The 25,645-nt window shown below is 42.4% G+C and overlaps 2 long non-coding RNA genes across 2 annotated transcripts in view; one reads left to right on the top strand and one right to left on the bottom strand.

Annotated features, from left to right (window-relative positions):
- The first annotated feature begins 11,891 nt into the window (after positions 1–11,891).
- LOC139073429 (uncharacterized) overlaps positions 11,892–25,645 on the top strand; it is a 16,506-nt gene continuing 2,752 nt past the window's right edge. The window contains exons 1-2 of the long non-coding RNA XR_011522154.1: positions 11,892–13,841; positions 24,894–25,114. This is a non-coding gene — a long non-coding RNA (uncharacterized lncRNA). The remainder of the gene's footprint in view (positions 13,842–24,893; positions 25,115–25,645) is intronic.
- LOC139073430 (uncharacterized) lies at positions 21,573–24,904 on the bottom strand. Its single transcript, XR_011522155.1, has 3 exons — positions 24,362–24,904; positions 23,650–24,094; positions 21,573–22,572 (listed from the first exon to the last, which is right to left on the bottom strand). It is a non-coding gene; the product is annotated as an uncharacterized lncRNA (long non-coding RNA).

The following is a 25,645-nucleotide window of genomic DNA, read 5'->3' as shown; positions in this document are numbered from 1 at the left end:
CCACTTTCCCCTGTTATTAAAATCTTCCATTAATATGGTACATTTTACATTAATGAACCAATATTGATAAGTTATTGTTAACTAAAGTGCAAACTTTATTCAGGTTTTCTTAGTTTTTAGCTCATGTCCTTTTTCTATTCCAGGATCCCATCCAGGACACCGCATTAAATTTACTCATCGTGTCTCCTTAGGTTTCTCTTGGCTGCAACAGTTTTTGAGAATTTCCTTGTTTTTAATGACATTGACAGCTTTGAGAAGTAGTGGCTAGGTATTTTGTAGAATGACCCTCAAATGACATTTATATGACATTTTTCTCTTGATTAGAATGGAGCTATGTGTTTGGGGAGGAAGACCACAGAGGTAAAGCGTCATTTTCACCACATATCAATGCTTCCTACAATCAACATGACTTATTACTTTGATGTTAACTTGATCACCTGGCTGAGGCACTATTTGTCTGATGTCTCTGGGGTAAAATCATACTTAGTCTTCACTCCTTTTTCACCCTTTTAACGTTTCTTGCAGGGCAGGTCTGCTGGCAACGAATGCTCTCAGGTTTTGTTTGTCAGAAAAAGTCTTTATTTCTTATTCATTTTTGAAGGATAATTTCATTGGAAATAGAATTCTAGGCAGATTTTTTTGTTGTCACTTTTCAACACTTGAAGTGTTTCGCTCTCTCTTGTGGTTTGCATTGTTTCTGGGAGAAGCCCACGGTAATTCTTATCCTTGTTCCTCTAGGTGAGGTGATATTTTTCCTCTGGCTTCTATCAAGAATTTCTCTTTGTCTTTGATTTTTCTGCAGTTTGAGTATGTTATTCCCAGGTGTGTATATATATATATATATATATGTATATATGTATTTTAAAGATTTTATTGTTTTCCCTTTTTCTCCCCAAAGCCCCCCGGTACATAGTTGTATATTCTTTGTTGTGGGTCCTTCTAGTTGTGGCATGTGGGACGCTGCCTCAGCGTGGTTTGATGAGTAGTGCCATGTCCGTGCCCAGGATTCAAACCAACGAAACACTGGGCCGCCTGCAGCGGAGCGCACGAACTTAACCACTCGGCCACGGGGCCAGCCCCAATATATTTTTTGATATTTATCCCATTAGGTATTTTCTGGGCTTCCCGGATCTGCAGCTTGGTATTCATCATTAATTTTGGAAAATTCTTGGCCTTTATTACTTCAAATATTTCTTCTGATCTGTTCTCTCTTTCTTGTCTTTCTGGTATTCCAATTACATGTATGTTACACTCTTTGAAATTATCCTTCAGTTCTTGGATGTCATGTGCTGTTTTCTTCATTCTTTTGTTTCTTTGCATTTCAGTTTGGGAAGTTTCTATCGATTCTTTTCTCGGCCATTCTACTAAGCCACTTTCTCATCCATCCAGTCCACTAAGCCTCTCGAAGCCACTTTTTATTTTTATTACAGTGTTTCGCCTTGTAGCATTTAGTTTTCATTCTTTCTTAGAGTTTACATCTGTCCGCCTACATTGCTATCTCTTCTTGCATGTTATCCACTTTTCCCATATCCCATATTCTTCCCTTATAGATTCATCATGGTTATTTTAAATATCCTGTCAGATCATTCCCACATCTGTGTCATATCTCAGTCCAGCTCTGATGTTTACTTTGTCTGTCCAGATTGTATTTTTTCTCACACTTGGCTTGCATTGCAATTTTTTGTTGAAAGTCAACGTGTTACATTGGGTAATAGGAAGTGAGGTAAACTGACTTCTGGTGTGAAGTTTTATGTTAATTTTCTAGGAGTTGGGCTGCGTTCAATGTTTGACGTAGCAATAGGTGCCATTGGCTTTGAATTCCTCCAATGTCCCTGTTTTTCATTCACCACTTGGGTTTTGGCCCCACGTCGTCCTCCTCAGAGAGAGTTTGCATCTTTCAGCCCTAAGTCTGTGGCTCCCAAGAGTTTCTCTCTCTCAGGTTAGACCACACTGAGCCTCCAGTAATTTGTCACAATTACCATTTGAGTGTTTCTACCTGTTTACAGCTCTAGAGGCATCTGCTCCCGGTAAGCAGATCTCAGCTGTGACTCTCTGGACTCCAAATTTTGGGGTGCCAATTTGTCCTGTGACCTCAGTTCTCTGATAAGTCCAAGAAAAGTCATTGAATTTTAGTTTGGTCATCTCTATCTTAGTGTAAGAATGGGAGCGACCACTTCCAAGATCTTTGCACCTGAGAGCTGAAACTGGAGGTCTCTCAGCAGAGAAGATATTTTGATAGATATTGGCAAGTTGCCCTCCAAAAAATTTCCACCAATTTACATTCCCATCAATAACGTATGTAGTGATTTAAATATACTTATTTTTAAATATCTTGACATCCACACTGGCTAGTACTTGACCTTGAGGCTGTGAGACAAACCCTAAGAGAGTAGATACTAGAAAAAGTCTTAAAAATAACTTATTTCAAAATGAAAATGTATTTTTGTTATGTATTCACGTATCTTACTAAATTTTATTATAATGGTGGTGGTAGCTGTCTATTTTGATTTCCAAAGGGACTCATTAGTTTGACCTAAAGAAGGAGAAAGTGAGGGTGGGGTGGGTTGTGTTCTAATGTATTATAAGCTAAGAATTTCTCCAGTTATGCTCTTTTTAATTAAAAAAAAAGTAATAAGCAAGAATACTAATTTTATTAGGAAATTGGTGGGTTTGCGTGCATCTGGACACACACATATAAAATGTATCATAATTTCCCATAAGTTAGGAATCAAAATTGAAATTTCTGACCTTGGTCTGGCTCCAGGAGGGAGCATAGCTCAGCTATTGTGTGTATGCAGCTGACTTTTACACAGCAAGTAATCCTTGATGGTTTTAACCCTGCCTCTTCTTTCTTTTTTAAAACAGATATATTCTCCGTTAGAATTTCTCTTAGTTTCCTCAGTTATTACCAGGAAAGTAATGCATGCTTTTTCTCTATCTATCCTTCTGTGTAGAGATGATGAAGCAGCCATGAGCAGATTTTTCTCTTTTCCCACATGACTATTACTTTTTCATAAATGCTTTTTTTTTAAGTGGAAAGTACACTTAAAAATCCAGTAAATGCTTTTTTATTCAGCAAATAGCAAAATTCTAGCAAACCAATGATCTTCCTGTTCAACACAACCCTTCGACCATTGTTCGACTTCACTGGGAATTTTATCCTAAAAGTAGGTAATCTTAGGTGTAAAGTAGAATGGATGAGAAGAAAATTCTGATACATATTTCAGAGTCAAAATGCAAAAAAAAAAATTGAGTATAATTTTGAATAATCGAGCCATCTTAACTCAAGCTTAATTTACTCCAAAAGTGAAAGAAGTGAAGGCTGTTTTAAATGGGCTACTTAATCATTGTTAAGAACTACAGTGTCATTTGTTCACTGACTCTTGTATAAATGTCTACTAATGGCAAATGAATTCTATATTCTAAGGAATGTCAGAAGGCACTTCATCTTTGTAAACAATAAGTTATGCAAAGGAAATGAAATATAAAGCAAAGCCAAAACTCTTTTTGCAGCTTTGTTTTGTTAAGCTCTGTGCTCTAAGATATTGTCAGCCACAATGAAATGTGACTTTACTAAACATTATCATTCAAAGACACGGAGGATGAAAAAATCCAACAAGTCACACTAGATGCTGTAGTTGAGTTATTTCCATATTTCCATGGTATTATTGCTATAAGCAGTGTTGAAAACGGTCCCATATTCAAGTTTTAAAAAATAATTCAGGTTCAACCCCCTCTGACCATAGAAATATATCTATCTTGTAATCTAAAGCATCATCCAACAAAAACAAAACCTTTTCTCTTGTTACTGATCTAATCCTTTTAAACACTCACTATCTTTTACTAAAAACAATTTCAGGACCTAAAGATTTAAAGTAAATATGAATTATGTTTTCTTTAAAAGAGGTCATGCATCCAATAAAAGTAAGTTTAATTATGAAAATAAAAGCTGACTATGTGAACATAAGGCCTTTCACTCCCAAATCCCTCTGCTTCTGTTTTAACAGAGTTTCTGAGTGGGAGAATGTAGTGAAATCGCCCGCCTTAGGGCTCACTTTCTCAGCCAGCAGGATTAGAGGGATTTGATCCATGTGCAGACAGTTGGCAATAAAGTATCTTCCGCCTTCAGTCACCAGGAATTACCCTTGTTCTGTTATCCTTCCTCAAGTCAAAAGGAAGTTTCTCAAAAGGTTCTCAGGCTTGTAAGTGTTATGCTTCAATATTTGTTTTACTCATCAAAACTGGGGCACCTATAATTTATGTGTCTTTTCGTTTTTCTTGGTTTCAATAGAAAATAACATTCCAGAGAAAGCTCTCAATCCTAAAAACTCTCGTATTTAGCAAAATATGAGAGAAACATTACCAGGAATAACAGTGCCATTTGGATGTACCGTCCTGCCTAATGAAGACTAACCCTAAGCTTTTGACTCTTGCTGATGAGAATTTAGTTAATTTCATGACAATTTGGGAGCTAACATTTAGTTTGTGAATTTATAGGCTGGAGATTAACTACTTTCAACAAGTGGTATGTCAACTCTTTATCTGTGGTCTAGATGAGAGATTAATTTTATTCCGAGCAGACTGGGCATGAGAAGGAATGGAGGAAGAGAGGCAGGAAATAGAGTGGATTTTTTACTGTTGGAAGGCTGGGCATTTCATATTGGTGATCCACTCTCAGATGTAATAGTGAGGAAGTACTTGCAGTGACAAGAAACTCATGTCCCAGTAAAAATTCTGCTGGTGGCTTCCTTCTCAAGCATGTGTGTAGTAGGCTACCCCACTCCTTTTGGGGACCCATTGCCTCCTCTGTTTTTTCTTCATCATTCTGACCACATTTCAGCTCCTCCAAGCATGTGTCATTGTTCAGAACCAGTGTTTTGTTTCCTTTGCCCTCTTTTTACTGATTTGACTTTTTTGAGCTCTTGTGGTAGCATATCGCAGCAATTTGGACCTAAAGAAGTCTATCCAGTTCAGTAATCTGTGTGTTGAAAATGTATTATTCCAAGCCTGTTTGATGCTATCAAATACAGCATCCTCTGGTGCAATGAAATAGGTTCATTGTAGGATAATAAGTGAAAACTCCAGCTCCTACGTGAGAGAGTCCTATGGGGGGTCTTGCCCCATCTCCATTGCTCTATTGATGAGTGTCTTAGCAAACTACATTTATCCTCTGAGTCCTTGTTTTCTCATTGGCAAGTGAGTATCAGAACTCGCTTTATGAGTTTTGAGTCAATAAAGCTCATCCCTGAATAGTGCTTAGCATAGAGCTGGGGTTATCACAGACCCTCAATGAATGTTACCGTACAAAAATGGGGGAGCAAATGGCATTGCAAATCTTCTCTAACTGGGAGGAAACTGAATACAGTATCCATACCTTTTTAAAGTGATTCCTTGGGAATGTGGTGAGGAGTTTAAGATCAGTTGATATGAATCTTAGAACTTATGGCCTCCAGCTTTCTAGATCCAAGCCACAAATCAGAGGGCCTAGTACAGTAGCCAACTTTGATTCTGATAAGCAAGAGAGCACAAACATAATCCATTGTGTCTAAAGTGTCAGATGAACTTGTGGTATTCTTAACATCAATCATTATTAATTCAATTAAATTTAAAAGTAGGGTTGTACCCCAGGGAGAGTTCCTGCCACTCAAGTAAGGTTCTCAGGCTTTTATCAAACAAAGTCCAACAACCAGAGGAGCTCACAACTAGGATATACAACTATATACTGGGGGGCTCTCGGAAGAAGGAAAAAAAGAAAAGAAAAGAAAAAGATTGGCAACAGTTGTTAGTTCAGGTGCCAATCTTTGAAACAAACAAACAAACAAACAAACAAAAAACAGGTCCAAAACCAGGTCATCCATTTTGTGAAGCTTTTCCTTACGGACTGACTCAATAAAACAGACCTTTCAGAAACTTTCCTTCGACAATCATTGAGACTTGGCCTTGTGTCTACAATTTATGGCTCAGGGAAAAAAAAGCTAAAGAATCAATGATTAGTTTCTAGCCAATTACTCCTTGCCAATTTTGAGAGAACTCTGATTTCTATAATAAAGTATGACTTGGAATTTAAAAGGTGCGTGCTGAGTGGAATAAATATTCTTCAAGCGACCAGGCTCGGCGCTCCGGTTTTGTTCTTTGTGAGCTCCTGTAGTTGTATGATGTAGTTGTGTAGGGTCAAAGAAGATCAGTCACTTTTTCGTAGAAACAGTTTATTCATTTGTTATCCTTTGTTTGTTGATGGCTACCCAACAATGCTCTGACCTAATCTTTGACATTTATTTCTGTGGGTCAGCAGAAGACATAAGAAAAAATTAAACTAAATTGATTCTTTGTTAATAAGTTGGGTGAAAATTTTGATAGAACAATGACAGTAAAAAACAATTGTTGAAAATAAAGTTTGTAAATGACGCATGGTTTTCAATAATCTATTCTTTCCTTTTTCTCCTTTAGCACGCATTATCAAAATTTGGCTATAAAGAATTCTCCAGATGCGGAGGCTAGAACTGCCAATCAACATCGTCTGCGGTGTCTTCTATGAGTTCCTGGATGAGTGCCTTCCCATTTCTTCTGGTAAGGAAATGTGTCCCGCATGCCTTATGCTGGGGACTTCAGTACCAACTCTTTTTCCTCAGGACATCCTAGCTTAACATCCACAAAGTCATAGATGCTAGTTGACATATACAAAAAAGCTATGTAAGATATGGATATTATTGCCAAGAAATTTCTTTAAAGTGAGTCACATTCCAAGGCAGTGTTTCTGAAAATGGTGCCATTGCAACTCAGAGGAGGTGAAAGAGGCAATCTTTACTCATCTCAACGATCTCCTACGGAATGCACCGGAGTGTCCCAGTTTCTTATGCCCCACACTGAAGAATCCAAACGCAACCTTTAGCCCACTCCCTCTTGCACTTTTCCATCCGTCTTGCTTCCTGGTTGACGAGGGAGCCCTCTGGGCTTGAACTTCCAGTACCCAAGATGAAAAATAGGCAATGGACTAAGCTACACAGATCATTGTTGTAGGATCTTGAGTGAGTGGGGTTAAAATTGGTAATAGGCATTAAGATGTTAGCTCAAATCATTTCAATCTTCATCTCTCATTTAGTGGAAAGTCTTCAACTCAGGCAGCTAAATTATTTCTCCAGGTGTGTTTCCCTGCAGTTGGTGAATCTTACTGCCTAGTTTCTATGAGGTTGGGTGATAAATTGCACTGTTGTTAGCCTCCCTGCCTTATTTCTACGAGGCTGGGGTTATAAATTAGGGGAAACTTTGCTGATCCCAAAAGTTTTTCTAAGCTAGCTCTGTGGTCAAAATAAGAAATAATTACTAGGAAGAAGCAGTTTCTCTAGACAATAGTTAAGAGACAGTGAGGAGATTAGTCCATTACTCCCAGGGCTGGCTTCCTGGGCATGTCACACAGGTGCGTAGGAGGGCCTCAGGCTTGATTTGATGCTCTGCTATTGCCATCTTCAGATTCTTTCTTTTTTCCTGAGGAAGATTAGCCCTGAGCTAACATCTGCCAATCCTCCTCTTTTTGCTGAGGAAGACTGCCCCTGAGCTAACATCCATGCCCATCTTCCTCTACTTTACATGTGGGATGGCTACCACAGCATGGCTTGCCACATGGTGCCATGTCCCCAGCCAGGATCTGAACCGGCGCACCCCCAGCTGCCGAAGCGGAATGTGCGCACTTAACCGCTGCACCACCAGGCTGGCCTCCAGATTCTTAATAGTTTTACCTTTGAACTGGTGTTTTTAAGTGAAGTCATATAGGACAATTGAACATGTGCACAAGCAGAAAAGATACACATACTCTTTGCACAATTGCTGTGATTCCTTGTTGCCCTCATTCTCATTCATGTTCACGATGACCCCTGAGCCCAGCCTTCAGGCTGAGCCATGATGCACAGGAGTTCGCTGAGACTCAAAGCAAGTGGTGAGGTCCCTCAGTGAGTAAGGGGGAGGGGTGGTCGGACAACCCAGGAAGCCAGGCTTTCCTTTGCATGAGAACCTGCTTCAAATGCAGATAGAAGACAAGGGAGTTCCAAGAACCGCAAACAACCAAGGAACTCTCATATTCTTTCTTACTCACGTTACTTCCCTGTCTTAGCCGATCACATCTGCTAGAACTCATGACACCAAGGAAAGAGAAAGGGACTGTGATCCAGAGTTGCCTCCCCCTGAGTCCTCCCTTACTCACCTCTAAGTTGAAGGAAGAGAGTGTCGGTAGAAGGTACATGTATTGGGAAGTGAAATAAAAACCGCTGAGCTGGTATTCTGCAGCATTTCCACTCTGCTGGTAAGAACAAAACACGTATGCATGTGTGAGCTACAAAATAGGAGTTGTGTAGTTTTGATGTTTCTACATACGAGTTGAATGCTTTTATACTTATATTTAAGACTGGCATGCACCCTATAAAGATGAATGGTAAAACTCATGCTAATCATTTAAAATTTAATTTTCTTTATTCATAATGGCATTAAATAAAAAATTTAAAAACACCATGACAAGTCAACAGAAAGACTATGGAAGAAAGGAAAAAACTTTATATTTTAATACCTCTAATAGAATGTTATTTTCCGCTTTTTGAATAAGTTCTGCCTTTTCATTTTGTTCTGGGTCTTGCAAATTATATAGCTGGCCCTGATTGCTCCAGAGCTGTCTGCTTCTTGACCTCGCTAGGTCATTAAGAGATGGGGTTTGGGAAGAAAGAAAGGGGAGGGGAGGCAGTGAGGAACCATTCAGCCCTTTCCCTCCTGAGGCCCTGTGGACTCACGTCTTTATTGTTTTAATAAAAGTCTTTTCTGCCTTATTCTAAAATTATTTCAATAACAGTAATTTCTATCAGTTTCCCAACCAAAGAATGGCTCCAATATTCCCCTTTGCTTCTGATTTTCTAAATACACATGAACTTAAATCCTCTTTGCTTTCGTACCTCCTATAGAGTGAGTTCAAGAGCTTGTGTTCAATCATCTACCTTCAAAACTGCTTCCTTTTCATTCCATTTTTAATCCCATAATTTGAGGTCACTAAAAATATTTGACACATATCCTGCGGAGTTTGATCTTCTCTCTCTCCCTTTTCTCTTGTGTTCTGGTTTCTTTCTCATTTATTCTTAGGTGCACAGAACTGCAGTCAGGATCCAGGCTTTGTAGATGTCCTGTCGATTGCTTCTAAGGGGGAAAAAATGAGTCACATTGTTACTGCTCTTTAAAGTTCTCTTAAGAGGCCATAGCCAACCAAGATACCAATAACGTTTTACCTCTGCCTTCAGCTCTGGTTGCTTTTCATCACCTTTAAGTAAATCTTTTGATTTTAGCATAACCTCAGCCTGGCCTTTTCAGTTCCTTTGATCCCTAACCTCACACCATCTAATTCCCGGATTCTTAGCATCAGAAAGTGTTAAGACCTACATCCTGCTCTGATTTCCTTTATCTGTATCCTAACAGAAGCTGTAAGATCTCAGGACAGTCCTCGCACCTACACCTTGCAGGTGGGCCCTGACGGCTTCTGCCCTGTTTTCAACATTTCAGAAGCACTGAGTCACTTGTAGTTCTTCAAACGTGTCTCTGGTTTCAGGCCTCCTTACCTTTCTCATGTTGGTCCTATCTGGAATCCCTTCCCATCTTCTTCACCTAGATAATTACTTCTCAAGCTTTAAGCGTCGTCTCAGGCATTACCTCCTCCAGAAGCCTTTCCTGTTCCTTCAGAAGGTGAGTTAGGACCCTCGTCAGGGCCCATGCTAACCTGGGTACATGCTATGTCATACTGAAATCATCTGCTTATATGATTGCCTCAAGACCACACTGCAGTGTCCTTGAGGGCAGGGATGTATCTTTTATTTGCTGCAAGTTATATAGTCCTGGATGCACAGCAGGTATTCAGCACATACTCTTTGCCTGAATTAAAATGAACTGAATCAGATGTGCTCTAATCTAATATGTGACATCTCTTCTGGATGTTATTTATGTGGTCCTAACCCAGAGAACACCGATAGAAATTATATGCACCAGCATTATTCTCTTGGGACTTTTAAAGTCATAGAATCTTAAAATTAGGAAGAACCCCAGAATATCTCACTAAATACAGGAATCCCCTTTACAAAGCTTTGGCCACTAATTATCCATTTTATTTTATCCTTTAATTTCACTTTATTCTTTTAACCAGGTTTGAAGGAAGGGGATGATTGAGGAAGAGATAGCTTCATATGTTCTTTCTACCCAAAGCCAGTCACTAATATAAACTCTCTTTTTTAGGGACACATTGTGATCAGGGATGAGCTACTCAAGTCAGAAGTAGGGGAAAGGGCACCAGAAATTTTTGCTACACCTAGGTTTGGGCAAATCTTTTCCCGAGAATGTTACAAAGAAGATTCCACAAAATTTCCAGGTATCCAAGAGTTCTAATATTAGCACAGCTAAAGATAAGCCATGTAGAGAGCAATTTTGGGTCTTCTTCATGAGGTTTAGCTGGAATTTGGATTTCTCGGTCCTTCTTCAATTCCTTCCTTCTTGGGAAGGTTAACTGCCTGGGTTGTTATTTTCGTCAACGTCCTGCATCAGTTACAAGTTGACGTCTGTTCTTTTTAGACTAGAGTAGGTACACTGGATTCCAAGAAACAACTTCCAGGTTTTTTAGGTTTTCCAGTAACGGTATCTTCTTGTTATCTGTCACATCTGTCTTCAGGTAAACACCAAGACATTAGTCCTCTGGATGTTCATCCTCTGGTGGTGATGAAAGCCAGCCTTGATGGTCAGATTGGAGATGGATAGCTTGTCCACCAGTCTAGGGCCCGGGCCAGGAACCTGACACATGAGTTTTCCTTCATGTCCTGCTGTCAGCTCTTTACGAGGGTCAAGAGTCTCTCACCGGGTTCTGTCTCTCCAGTGACTCCCTCTACTGCTGATGCAGCCAGTGCCGACCTGACTTTGCCAGCTTATTTTGAGAGTCAGAGTTTAAAAATATACGCAGAGTTAAAGTGTCATGGAGGTGAAAAACCATCGTGTTCACTCTTCTTTCCATACTGAGACTTCATTGTTCAGTCCCTTTGCAGTATAAGCTGGTTAGCCCAATGGGGTGGAGCAGAGAAGGGCAGTGAGAGACGAGAGGAGGTGTCCTCAACAGAAAAAGAAAAGGTGATCTCAACAGAGTTGACTTGTTCTTCTATGTGCTGATTTAGACATCGTCTTAACCAGAGAGGGTCTTTATTGGATTCAGGATGTTTTTCCCCGAAAAGAAGATGAAATGCTAAATTAGAAAACCAGGACAGTGGGATAGAAACTTCTAACCTAGGATTGACACTGTGGATTACTTCTCCCTCCCCATTTTTGTCCTGTAAGAGCTAGAATTGCCCCACAATGGACAATGGAGCCGAACTGCTTCTGAGTGGTTCTGTTGGGCCCATGGCACACTGTTCCCTCACTTGTGGCCTGTGGCATTGTGTCCACAGTGGAATTCCTGCTCCTGCAGTCCCGGGGGTCATCAGGACAACCTTGTCTTCCTCCGCTAACGTAACCAAGGCTTCATCAGGGAGCCAGGATGGCGGAGGCCTGGATTGTTTTCTTACTTTATTTTTAATGTTCCTCCTAGGCTCCAGACTCACTGGAGACATCCTGACACGGACTGCATTGCCCAGCACAATGCAATGCCCTTTACCTAGTAAAAGAGTGAGTCTCATAAAGGTGCTGCCTTCCCCCCAGAACAAACAGCGGAAATGCATCAGGGAGCTCAGCTGCAGACAGAATGCACATCTCGAAGCAGGAGCCACCACGGGATTCCTCAGATGAAAGCCAATTTCAATGAACATTGTGTTTCAGAGCCTACTTCCTCTCGCTCTGTAAGAGCTGCAGGAGGAACATCCCACTTGCGTCTGCTGACACAAAAGAATGCTGTGGCTGGGAGATCTTATCAAGCCTTCCTGTGCCACAGTAACAGAGCGCCAGTTGTGTCTTGTAAGAATTGCTCATTGTTTCTTGGGGACGACTGGCTCCTTTGGGTGGGATCTGATGGCATCTCGTGGAGTGGAGGTAGGTGGTGCTGGGAGGTCAGCCAGCCACGTGACCCAGCTTGCTGGCTTCGGGGAAGTCAGATAGAGGAGCAAACTTCAGCCAGGTCTGTTGAACAGCTAAACACTTAAAGCTAAACTGTTGAAATATGCATATGCTGTTTATTTTCTAGCATCTTCAACTGTAAAGTTAAGGACAAAATGGAGAAGCGATGGTCAGGGTTTCTCTGCTGGTAGAAGCTGTTTCTTCTCTTTTAATCAGTTCACCTAAAGCTGCTTGATTCTGATAAAATGGAAAAGAATAAAGGAGAAATGTTTTGAAACAGAAACGTGTGGATTTAAAACCATCTCTGGAGAATTTAGATGCTAATTAATAAACACTTTAGTGTTTATGAAATAAACCTCAAAAATATATACTTGTTTTATGAGGATGAACCTCAGGTTTAAAATCATCACCTTTATATTTAAAAGTGTAAGTTAATAACATTGGATTAATTAAATTTGGCCAATTCCAAAGGAAATAATGTCTCCTTTGCTTAGACAGTTGATGGCTTCCCAGGTTGGGCCATGCCTAATAGGAGAATTGGTGGCTACCTGTTTAGCTCTATAGAGAATAGAATTAGGATTTTCTTCTCTTTGCTCTTCGTCTTTCTAAAGGCTACTGCAAGGGCCAGCCTGGTAGCCAAGTGGATAAGTTCGCGTGCTCCACATCAGCAGCCCAGGGTTTCACCGGTTCAGATCCTGGGCATGGACCTAGCACTGCTCATCAAGCCATGCTGAGGTGGCGTCCCACATAGCAGAGCCAGAAGGACCTACAACGAGAATATACAACTATGTACTGGGGGCTTTGAGGAGAAGAAGAAAAAAGACAAGAGAGAGGGAAGATTGGCAACAGTGTCAGCTCAGGTGCCAATCTTAAAAATAAATAAATAAGTAAAGGCCGCTGCAGTAATTAGTACAAGTAAGAAATATTTAACTGGCATTAAGACATGCCAAGGAAAAAGAGTGGCCTTGAGTTTCCTATAAGGACAATGCTTGAGATTAACATTTGCAGTCCCTCCCTCCCATAATTCCATGTAGCCCTTTCTGAAATGCCCTTTGCCCTAAACGTACTCCTATTGAGTTATTTCAACAAAAAAACCATTATTCTCCTCTTATTCTGTATAAGATTCTGAGGATCAAGATATTACCAAAACACCATCTCTGTTCTTGACATATTTATTACTGAAATTATCAGATGTTGTAATTAGGTATGTATAACCTTGTTTGCCCTCAGTGAACTGTGAGCATCTCGAGGAAAGGAGCTGGATCGTATTCACTTTCCTGTCTCCACTGCCAGGCACAATGTCGTGTAGTATATATTAGCGTTTGCTAAATATTTATTGGATGGATGGATAGATGGATGGATGGATGGGAACGTTGTAGTGCCTCCAGCTACAAACGGGGATTTGATTCACGCTATCTACATGGTTCTTGGCATGATCATACCTGTTAATCCTCTAGGCCTTTATTATCCCACTCTTGCATACAGAGAATTAAGAGATTTTCCAAATCAAGTAATCCAGTTTCTTCAGTTTACAGCTAAGGAAATGAGACTCAGAGAGCGAATCTGACTTATTCCTAGTGCTACATCTAGTAAATAAGTATCAGATCTGGGTTAAAATCCAGATCGCTTGCTTTTCGTCAAATATCCACTACATTATGTTGTTTTCCATGACTCATATCTGGAGGCTTCAAGGGACCCTGTGGAGCAATCTGTCACTCCCGGCTTATCTGGGCAACGTGTGAGAAAACCAGATACAGCAAAACTATGCAAAGGAGCCACTGTGGGGCTGAAGAAAGGTAAGAATAAGAACAACTCATTTTTACTCAGGCTGATGTCATCTCATGTGTCCCTCAGAAGATGCCACATTAAACATTCAGTGGGGGGTATCCCATTTCCTCCCTGGTCTCCTAGATTACCTTTGTCGATGGTGTGGTCCAGCCCTGCTCCACTGGCCAAGATTTCTTTTTCACGCAGAGTCCAGACTTTCAAAGCTCTTTCCAGAGAACCTTATGCTTCTCCAGTTGACAGTGAGGGTGAGGTAATGATGCTACCTCTAGATCCGGAGGAAATGCTCCCAGCACGTCACCTCTGGTGGCCTGGGTTTCTGCTTCTCTGATTTATGCCCAGTCACACTGCGTCTAAATGTTTGTGATTGACCTATACTTAAACGAAATGCTGTTCATTAAGAATTTAACGTTTCAGAAGAAACTATTTTAGAATGAACACGTAACAACACAGATGAATCTCAAAATAATTACACTGAGTGAAATAAGCCAGACAAAAAAGAGCACATACTGTATGATTGCATTTATACAAAAGTCTAGAAAATGCAAACTAATCTAGACTAAGAGAAAGCACATCAGTGGTTGCCTGGGGAAGTAGGGAACGAGGAGCAGAGACGGGGTGATGGGAAAGAGGAAGAAGTCAACTTCTGAGGGTGATGAGTACTTTCAACCTCCTGATTATATTGATGGTTTCATGGGTGTATGCATATGTCAAAACATCAAACCGTACAATCTAAATACATGCAATTTATTGTACATCAATTATATCTCAATAAAACTGAAGGTTTTTTTGAGAATGTAAACTTTTCAATGTAACATTCAACCAGAATACTGTCTTAGTCAGAGTTCAATGACAGAAGTGGAAACACTGGAATGTGTATATATATACATACATATCATATACTTATAGGAATTTGACCTTACATAATTGTGGGGTGTGGTTAAGTCATGTCTGTAAAGTTGTTGTCTTCACATCTGAAGCTGGAGCTTGAAGTCCAAGGACAGGCTGTCAGGAAAGAAAGATGGATGTAAAATGAGGAAGAGCCAGCAGAAGCCAGAACCCACAGGTACAAGCTGTGGCTCACAAGGACAGACTGCAACTCCCATCACTTCTAACTGCCCCTGACCTGATTGCGTGGGGGTCCTGCAGGAGCAGGGCCCTTTATCACAGGGCCAAACACACACACCTGGCCCAAGAGTTGGAGGAGCTGGGGAGGTCTGAAGGGGCGAGAGCAGTTACAGGCCCAGCTGCTGCCTGGTGCAGGAGGTGAGACAGCAGAGAAGGGACAACATGCATGAGCTTTGCTTCGCTTCCCCCTCCAAATTTTACACAGGGATGTCTCCCCCAGCCAGCTCTCTCCAGAAGCATACAGGAGAGGGAATTCTGGGAAACAGAGTTCAGGCTGCTCAAGTTCCCTCGTTACAAAGTCACCCTTGCCCACTTGGCACTCATATACATCTCTTAAGTCATACTTCATCTCCACACAAAGGTAACAACAGAGTCGTGGCTCCGCCTAACACCATACATCTCTCCCAGGTGCAGCCCCGCACACATTAACCTCTCCCCAGAAGAGGATCGCAGGTTCTTTCTTTGATTTTGGGTGGTGTCCATTCGTGTTGTAGTCCTAGCTGATTTACTTTCCCCTCTGCTGCCCTATGACTCCTACACTGAGCTGTTAAGTTAACACTATGAACACATTTATGGCAGATGATAAGGGAATGCGAAAGAGGACAAACGTAAAAATAATTTGGTTAAATGCACACATATAAAAATACTTTTATATGCATGTATATATAACTATAACTATATAAAACTATATATGCATACATATATAGTCATATCATAACAAGAAATGAATATAACTATTATAGTACTTATATCTGTAACTAGTCCTGTGGTCATAGCTGAGATTTATAACTACTTCCTTCCACTATCCATTCCATATGCGTTTGTCTTCAGCAAACACTTCAGCTCGTCATGGACCCTTGCCTGGTGGGGTGAACCAAGTCTTCATTCCTGAAGGGTCCAGGCCATTAGCAGTCCTTCAAATTGAGTTGATGTAGCTTAATCATAGGATGTGGGAATTCTGAGAGGCAGCCTCGAGGACTGTTAAGATTGGAAACATATGCCCTTACCTCTTTGTGTAGAAGCAGTCCAGGTTCAATCACTCACTTCTTTGCCTGTTGATTCAGCGGCATGAGTCAAAGTGCCCAGGGACCCTCCAGTTCAATAGAATCATTGCTGGGTTCCCTGGTGGAAGCATTCCTCTGTTTGGAACGAAGACCTCTAGACCAGTAGAACCTAATACCATAGGGATGGGCAGCAAATGTTTAGTACATCACTAGGAATAATAGTGAGAGGAGCTTTTCCCATAACCACCCTTTGTTCCCAGACTCACAAATCCTGGCTATGGGAGAAGCGGAAATGTACATTGAATGATGATTTAGAGCACACTTTTTATCCTGGACAACTGACCACAACCGAGCCTTCAAAAGGCCATTCCAGCATTCTCTCAAGCCAGCTGCTTCAGGGTGATGGGGAACATGGTAAGACCAGTGAACTCCATGAGCCAGTTGCTGTCCCTCATCTGCTGTGAAATAAGTTCCTTGGTCAGCAGTGGTGCTGTGTGACACACCAAGATAGTGAATAAGTCATTCTGTACATGGTTTTGGTGGTGGTTTTGGCAGAAGCACAGTGTGCAGGGAAGGCAAATCTGTATCCAGAGTAGTGTCTCTTCCAGTAAAAACAAAGCGCTGCCCCTTCCCTAAGGGAACAGAGCTGATCCCATAGAATCAACTGCCAATAGGCAGCCAGCTGGAATGGCGCCATGTCAGGGGCTCAGTGTTGACCTCTGCTGTTAGCAGGTTGGGCACTCCACAGCAGCCATAGCCAGCTGGGCTTTGGTAAGTAGAAGCCTGTGTTGCTGAGCCCATGCATAACGTCCGTCTCTGTCACCGTGGCCACTTTATTCATGGGCCAATTTGCCAATGGCAGGGTTTCTGGGGAAAAAGGTTGACTGATGCCCACAAAATGGCTCATCCTATGCAGCTGATTATTAAAATACTCTTCTATTGAGTTTCTTTGGTGAGCATTCTCAGAGAACATAAATATCTTCACACGTCCTGCCTGTTTGGAGAGATCTGTCAACCTACTTCTCCTCCAGAACTTTGCCATCAATTTTTCATCATGTTTCTTCCAAATCTCTCACCTTCCAGGCAAATATTAGCCACAGTCGGTGAATTAGTATAGACCTGTACTTCTGGACATCTCTCTTAAGCAAACTGGACAGCCAGGTGCACTGCTCAAAGTTCTGTGCGCTGGCAGCGTTTCCCTCAGCACTGTCCTTCAGGGCCAGCCCAGAGTGGGCTGTGGTATTTCAGCGGTCCATTTTGGTTTTAGCTGTCTGCTTCTGAGTGACATCAGCCTATTGTGCAGAACCACCTGTAGACGAGGCCTGACTTTTTTCTTCTTCCATCACCCGGGCACAGACAGCTCCTCAAGAGGCCACGGGCGCAGGTTAAGAGAGAGAAGACAAAGGATCAGAAGCAGGGGCTGTGGATGTGCGGGTCACTTACTCATGCAACATACTTGTGTCTTCAGGTTCTGCCCGAAGCCAAGTTCAGGCATACCACTCCCACTTGCGAACGAAGTACTTCTGTGCATGCTCAACTTTATGGCTCAGTGGATCAGACAACACCTAGTAACAGGTAGCTTGGGTCACAGGGTAACTTGGTGACCCATGACCACGCATTCAATTTTCACTAAAACCCAGTAGCAAAACAAAAGCTATTTCTTAAAAGAAGATGGTAGGGCTTTATTCCAAAATCCTAAGGATCCTCATTGTGAAACTCATTTAAGGGCCTGAAAACGCTCCAAACAGCACCCTGCCTGCGCCTGCCCCTCAAGCACCATCGGATCCATTGGGTCATATGGTCCAAGCAGCAGAGCTGCTTGCATAGCAACTTGGGTTTCTCATAGAGCTTTCTCTTGTTCTGGGCCCCACTCATAATTGGTAGCTTTTGGGGTTATTCATTAAACGGCTCAGAAAGGACCCATTTACTCAACCTGCCTCAGACTGGACCCCTAGACATTTCACTGAGGTTGCAGGCCCCTGATGTTTTATGGGATTTATTTCCCACCCTCCGGAATGCAAATGTCTTAGCACCATGTCGGGAGCAATTAAGTCTTTCTGTTCACCAGGGGCAGGGATCAGAGAGGCAGAAGGAGCACCCAGGGGAAGATGGAGCAGCTGCAAGTCCAGCCACTGTGTCGCATCACTGGGGTGAGCCAGCAGACAGGCAACGGCACGGGCGGGCTAGAATATGGCTGCTGCTTCACTTCCACCCTCCACGTCTCCCACAAGAATGTCTCTGACAGCCCACCTTAACTAGAAATACGCGGGAACAGGAATTCCGGGAAACGCAGCTCATCCGAGGCAAGCCGGCACATCACAAATAAAATTCGCAGTAGGTCACTATAGTGTGGAGAATGCAATTAACAAAGAAATAGATGCCTCTCCTGGCATGATCTTCTTTCCTGAAGCATCCATCTGACAAAATGATGTCTCTCACCTACAAGGCCTTGATTCCTCACAATATATGTGTGTGTTCTGGCCCGGGGGAGATCATCAGAGGAGAGCTGTTTCCAGAATGTATATTATTTTTTAACGAATAAATGCTTAATAGAATGAAAATATATTCACAGTTTGAGCGTATTTATCAATTGCTTTTCCAGAGAGACTAAAATTTGTTTAGGTTTGAGGGTTTTTTTTAATGTTTAGTCTTCAAAGAATTAGAATTTGCTTTTAAGTTACAAAGTGGGCCGCAGGCTGCCAGCAGTGTGATACGCTTTTGCATTGTGCTGAAAAGAAAGCCGCGGAATTTGCTCTCCAGGCTGCTGGAGCGCTGCTCATCTTGGATCTGGGGAGTGACCCCATGGTTTCAGAATTGCCTGTCCCAGAAGAGAGGGGCCTCCTGATCTGCTCCCTGCAGGCGGCACGCGTGGCCTTTGTGTTCTGAAGTCTGTTGTCGAATGGAGAGCAGATGCTGACTTTAGTCTCTTACTACATGAATCTATGAGCTTCTTTTAGAAAATGGTAAGATGGTTGCTCTGTGCAAGAAAGGAGTGTGTAGGTGTGATGGGTGCCAGGTGGACAAGCTTTGCAGCGACATAAAGGACAGAATTCCCAACAGAAAGCAGCTAAAGGAAGAGACAGTGCAAATGAAACCGGGGGAAAATGGTTTTCAAATCGACGTTTCCTTATCTCAAGCCAATTCGTGACTTCCTGATGAAGACATTTGTTCACCCAACAGTGCTGATGTGTCTAAAAACCCCGTCACAGAATAACAGCTGTCGACACCTGCCTCGGACCCAGGAGGCGGGAGACGCCACGAGTGGGAAAGAGACTTAAGTACACAAACAATGTTACCATTTTAGCCACAAAATTGGTCATTGTGGTTAACTTGCTGAATCGAAGGATTAAAAAAAGAGGAATATGGTGTCTTTGAAATAGTATTGGCTGAATAACCATTTAACAAATATAACTGATTGATTGACTGAGTGAGGAAAGAATCTCATTTGCATTTCATAAGCACATTTGGCAAATATTTGGTTCTACCCCAAAAGAATTCTGATTTTTTTTCCCCACCATTTTGATCCTTGAAGGTTTAAAATCTCAAATAAAGTCGATCCTTGGGATTAGAGCACATTAGGATCACAATGGACAGAGACCCTGAACTAACGAACAAAGGAGGGAGGAACATGGAACAGACTGGAAAGAATTATGGAAACTTTCCACCCATGGACTGGACACACCCTCATGCAAACAAAGCTTTGGGGCTGAGGCTATGTTTTATAAAAATGTGATAAAACCCTTGATAAGGCCTGAGAGGATAAGCAATGGTTGTTTTTTGTTTTAACCCTCCAAAATTCGGTACCACATGCTGAGCAGTTGAAGGGAAAACCTTTTGTCATATGTCTTTCCAAAGATGTATTTCATTTCTGGAGCCCCAGAAGCGTGAGCGGCCGTGTGTCAGCAGCTCTGACCCTGCGTCCGCCCTGGTCCTGACCGTGGCCATCAGCCCCCGTGGACCAGCCAGCCGTGACGGCAGGAGCTGGGCTGGGCCGTCTCAGGAGTGGCTGTCAGGCAGGTTTGGTCGCTGACACTGGCTCCAGTCCTGCAGTCTGCCCTGCATCCCTCAGGAGGGGAGGGAGCGGCAGCTGCAAATTCCTCTAGAGCTTTCCCCTTGCAGGCATCTCCCAGCACTGTGTCCTGGGGACCAAATGACCTAGGTCCCCTGAGAACACTTCTCAGTCGTGAATATCTTGCTTCCTTCCCCAACGTCTCTTTGAGCCACTTTGTTAAAAAAAAAAAAAAGTCTGTAGATTTTTATGATCATGATACTAAAATAAAATTGCTTAAGCTCTGTTGCTTAATACGAAGCACTCAAATAATGTCAAAGGTGGTCTTAAAAGTTCAGCCATGGATAAGCTGCCTTTTTCTTAAAAACGATGTAACCCATCTCCTCCATCTTTTGTTTTTTCTGGTGAGGAAGGTTGGCACAGATGTTAGCTCAGTGACAATCTTCCTCAAGCAAAAGGAGGAAGATTGGCAACAGATGCTAACTCAGGGCCAATCTTTCTCTATTTTGTATGTGGGATGCCGCTATAGCACGGCTTGACGAATGGTATGTGGGTTCCCATTTCCCTCTTGTTCTTGCCCATTGATTGGAGCCCTAGCGTATCACACGATTGGGATATGAGAACTAAATTTGAGATATGACAATTTCATATAACTTCCGTGGATCTCTGTTGTTTTATTTACAAAATTGTTTTTCCTAAAATAATGACTTTTCTACAGAAGCAAAGAATAGAAAAGAGAAAGTGTGATTTTTGTGCTAATCAAAAAAAATATATGGTTGGGGCCAGCCCAGTGACACAGCTCTTAAATTCATGTACTTTGCTTCAGCAGCCTGGGGTTCACTGGCCTGGGTCCCGGGCGCAGACCTATGCTCTGCTTATCAAGCCATGCTGCGGCAGGCGTCCCACATACACCGTAGAGGAAGATAGGCATGGATGTTAGCTCAGCACCAATCTTCCTCAGCAAAAAAAGAGAAGAGGATTGGTGGCAGATGTTAGCTCAGGGCTAATCTTCCTCAAAAAAAAGGAAAAAAATTTGAGAGGTATCTAATTCGTAGGTTTCCTTATTTCAAGTTACAGAGGAAGTCATCAAACCCAGGTCTTCTGTCAGTAAGTCAAATATTAAGGATTTTACTTTATAGTGATTTCCATTAGCCTCACCACTGAGTCATCTTTAATATGAAATGCCAAGACAAGTCATCCAAAATTTAGGAAAGAAAGAAGTCAGAATTTTAACAAGATGATTCCCTCTATACCATTATTAATATCTGATCATTTCTCTCATTGATGGCATTTGTTTTTAGACTCGAATCTAAGAGTCAACAAAACAACAACAAAGGAAAGGAGAGATGAGGTGGCCATTCAGCTCTGTTTTTCTGGGTGTCTTTGTCGAGCTAAGGGACAGCAGGTGGAGGGGGTGTTAAAGTCCTGACTAGAAACGAGCTGACTAGAAACAGAGGCTTCCCGAGGATGAAGCTCTTATTTAGCTGCCAACCCATGGTTCTGAGACTTGTATGCTGTGCACACAGCTGCATAATTAGTAATCATCATTAATCATGTCTACTTCTGTACATCTATCACCAACAAAATTATAGCAACCTATATTTTTAGTAAACTTTAATTGCAAGTTTAATTTGATAGTTATTTATCACTTTAAGCAGCAGTTTGCTGAACTGATTACACAAATCTAAAATGATGTTTCTGAAGATAGAAATAAAACTTCCCATCAGGAATAAATAAGGTTTTCAAAAGAAGAGTATCTGCCTCTCAGCCAAAAAAAAAAAAAAGGCAGAAAATCAGGCTTCCAGGCATCTTCTAACTTTAATGTGAAAATGAGCATTCACGTGGGATGGCTTTAGACTACCTGTTGGAAAATGCATATCACGTAACAGATGTATAATTTATGAAACTGATTGCTCTAAGCAGAGAAGCTTAAAAATGAGTATTTGCAACTCAGGTTGTTCTCATGAGACAAACATATATTATTATTCAGAATTGAAAACTCCCCATGAAATATACAACAAAAAGAAAAAGAAGCTCAAAGAAATGTTTGAGAAGTAGAATATTCACGACTCCCAGAAATATTTTCTTGTCTCTTTCTGTAGGAAGAAACCAGATGGTTGTTTACACTCTTGAAAACTCTGTTACATAGGGAGACTCGAACAGCCGAGCTTCTCTCCCGGAACAGGGCACGGACATGCCCACGGTGAGGCACCAGGAGACGGATGTGTCCACCTGAGCTGGGAACCTCCTCTTAGCCAGAATCAAGACCTGAAGGGAGAGTGGCTTATTTCATTTCTGAAACGCAGCCAGTGAGAGACTCAAGAACAAAGTCTGATAATGAAGATGAATAGCATAGAATTGTCACTGTCAGACTTACATTATGTGCTAAAGAACTGGATAATAAAGGGCAAATCCTGTGTTTTCAGCAGCCTGAGGGATGCAAGGAAAGTCTTCTATGAAGGGCTTGTGAAAAGTGTCCTGACCTTGAGTCTGAGACCTGTGAGCACCAAAGTGCTGGGAACGTTCTGAACTGGGCGGAGAAGGACACGGGGAGAGGCGCAGGCTCTGAAGTAGCTGGAGGCCTTCCGGAACACGCAGGAGCTGAAAAAATAAACCACCGAAAAGAGTACAGGCAAATGTCACAGCAGTGACAACTCTACACTCCCCTAAGAACAAGGACTTCCAAGGAGAGAGACGCTGGACCTTTCAAACGCTCTGCAAACAAAGAGCAATGTGTCCTTTGCCAGCACCTTATTTCCTGTTGTTTTGTTTTGTTTGTATTCATTTTAATGTCTTCTTTGAAAGGGATAAATTTTGTCCAATTTAAAAAGAAAGAGGAATGGCCATCAAGCGTAGCGGGAGTGACAGAGCAGCACACTCTGTGAATGAGTTGGCTACTACCTACAAGCAGCAGCAACTTGAAGGAGTCTCAGGAATATCAGATTGAGCAAAAGTAAGGCATAGAAGAATATGTATGGTACAATTTCATCCGTACAAAGGTCAAAGTAGGTAAAATTAAACAATATATTGATAGGAATCCATACAGAGGTGACAAAAGTATAAAGAAGAGCAAGGAACAACTAACATGAAATTCAGGATTACTGTTTCTTCGAGGGAGGGAATAGGAGAGAGGGAGATGCGATCAAGGGGGTGGGTGGGTGTCACCAATCCTGGCAATGTTCTATTATTACTCGTGTGGGTGGTGGGTGCCTGAGTGTTCATTTCGTCATTGTTCTTTAAACTGAGTATAAGTGTTATTATACACTCTTGTAAATGTATGGCTTACAAATTTGATTTTTTTAAAAAAGAGATGGGTCCATTTTTATCATTTCGTTTCATTTCTTGAAATTGCAACGTTCCCATCTTCTGAAGGTAGCCCTCACTCCGGGACGCCTATGAAGAAGATGCAAAATTTCCAGACCCCTAGACCATGCTGCCATAGAGCAAAAACTAAACAAATAAAATACAAATCAGAAAAAGATCCCTGGTTGTAGGATTTTTAAAAGGTGGCATCCACATCTTTTGCCTGCCGTGGCCTGATACTTTCACCAGCTCAACCCAACCTTTCTAAGTGATTTTCCAGACATCCCAACGGAGCCTCTTTCCTTGTTAAATATGATGCCCTGGGCAAGCCTGACATTTTCCACCTTTGTGCTTTGACGATCTCATTCCACTTACCTGCTTTTCCCACCCTCTTCATGACTGACGATCAGACTTCCACCTCTTCTGGGAAACCACCGTGATAGCCTCCTAAGCTCAGACTGAAGTGCTCTGGCCTTTTCCTGAACTCTTTAACGACTGCCTCTTTAATTCTTCCAGCAGTTAACCTCGTGTGCCTTGGGACACCTGCATTTTCATCAGCCAGATTCCTTTTCCTCCCAGCCCCAGAGCTGGCCTGATTTCCTGTTCTCCCTGGCAGGTAGCTACAGCCATGGGATTGTGTTCTGCCCAAAGGGGCGCAGACACCAGGCACAGACAGCTTCTCCAGGCCTGGTCCTAACACCTCCCACGACGTCCTCCACACTCTCTTCCTTCTCCCATCAGAGATTGCTCACAGAGAGGCCAGCGAAGCTCCTCGAAGCTCTAGGAACTTGTGGACTCACGTCAGGGGTCAGCAAACTTTCTGTAAAGGATCACATGATAAATATTTGAGGGCTCTGTGGGTACATAAGGTCTCTGTGCCACTGCTGCTGCTCCCACAACCCTTTAAGAACGTGAATACTTTTGTTAGCTTGCAGAATTGGGCTGGATTTCACTGTGGGCTGTAGTTTGCCAACCCCTCAGCAAGGTGGAAAGAAGTTGGAGTTCAGAATGTTTAGGTGAAGCAGAGCCCTCTCCCCGCTCCACACACCAGCCCCCCCCCCCACCCCCGTCTCCACCGCTGGCTCACCCGGCTTATGATTTATGATGGGATCCTTTTCGCTGGGTTTCGCTTTCTCTGAACTACAGCTATGGGCCTTTCTGTGGCCAAAGGCAGTCGAGAGATAACTATCCAGTGAATCTCAACCAGGTAGACTTCCAATTTCAAGAAGTTGGGGTCCACTCACCCCAATTCGTCTTCTTTACTAAAATGTTGCTTACACTAGAAATATCTCATTTCTGCTCTGCTTTGTGTAGTCATTGTCTTGGGAACCGTCATGATCAAACCAATCTGCTGAGGTCCGAGTGGCCAGCTTTAAAACCACAGCTTTAAAATCCAGCCGGAGAAGTTCCCAAGTGGGAGGGAGAATCTGGAAGAGTAAACACAGAAAGAAGATGTGTGCTTCCCCACATGAATGAGTCTGCAAAGCGTATGGAAGCTTCAGGTGTCCCTGACTATAGTAGTGATGCTTTCCTCAGGCCCCACAGCCTGCCCCCTCCTCGTCTCCACTTTTCTGAAATTACCCACATCTGTGAAGTGTTGTCTCTTTTTATATTCTCAGTCCCTACTGCTGCACAGAACTCACTAGAATCGACATGCCCAGGCAGCCTTTGGTAGCAAGTCGGAGCAGCATAATGAAAGGTTTGAGGAGGAACACACCCCACGGCAGCCTCTGCTCAGACACCTGCCAAGACGGTGTGGTTCTCCTGTGAGCAGAGTGCTCCCTCACCTGTACCGACAAGTCGGTCCCTACGACAGCGGAGTGCATTTGCTTGACACTGAGTAAGTTGCTATTTCCTTTCCTACGCTGACATTTGTTCTGTTCCTTGAAGCTGCAAACTACCTTGAGGGCAATTTTTCCTTTCTGTATTCACTCAGTCTTCACTTACTCGTGTGCAAAACTGGAGAGGCAGGTAGGAACACCACCAGCAAGAAAAAGCCAGCAGACTCTTGTGCCTGTTCTTGTCACGTGCTTCTAGAACGGAAGGAGTGCGGTGTCTTTCTGATGGTGGTATAAAAGGTAGAAGAGAAAATGATAGCTTTTCTACAGTTGGTTTAGAAAAAGGGTCAGCCTCCTCGATGGCTGGGGTTCCCATCTTCGTATCTCTGAAGACATATTCATACGCATACCCTTTCACTGGAGTAGACCCTGGAATAGGGTCTACTATTTTAGGCAACCACAGACACTGGACTCTGAAAGGCTTATTTATATGTGAGCTTCAACTCTACCAACCCCGTTGATTAACGGGGCTACTATTAGTAAAGTATCCATAGCTTATTTGTTAACTCTTCCAGGGGATCAGCATTTCCCTC

This window comes from Equus przewalskii, chromosome 9, assembly GCF_037783145.1.
Source record: "Equus przewalskii isolate Varuska chromosome 9, EquPr2, whole genome shotgun sequence".
In the NCBI taxonomy this organism is placed as follows: Eukaryota; Metazoa; Chordata; class Mammalia; order Perissodactyla; family Equidae; genus Equus; species Equus przewalskii.
Note: the sequence above shows the minus strand (reverse complement) of the source record. Positions and strands in the feature narration are given on the sequence as shown.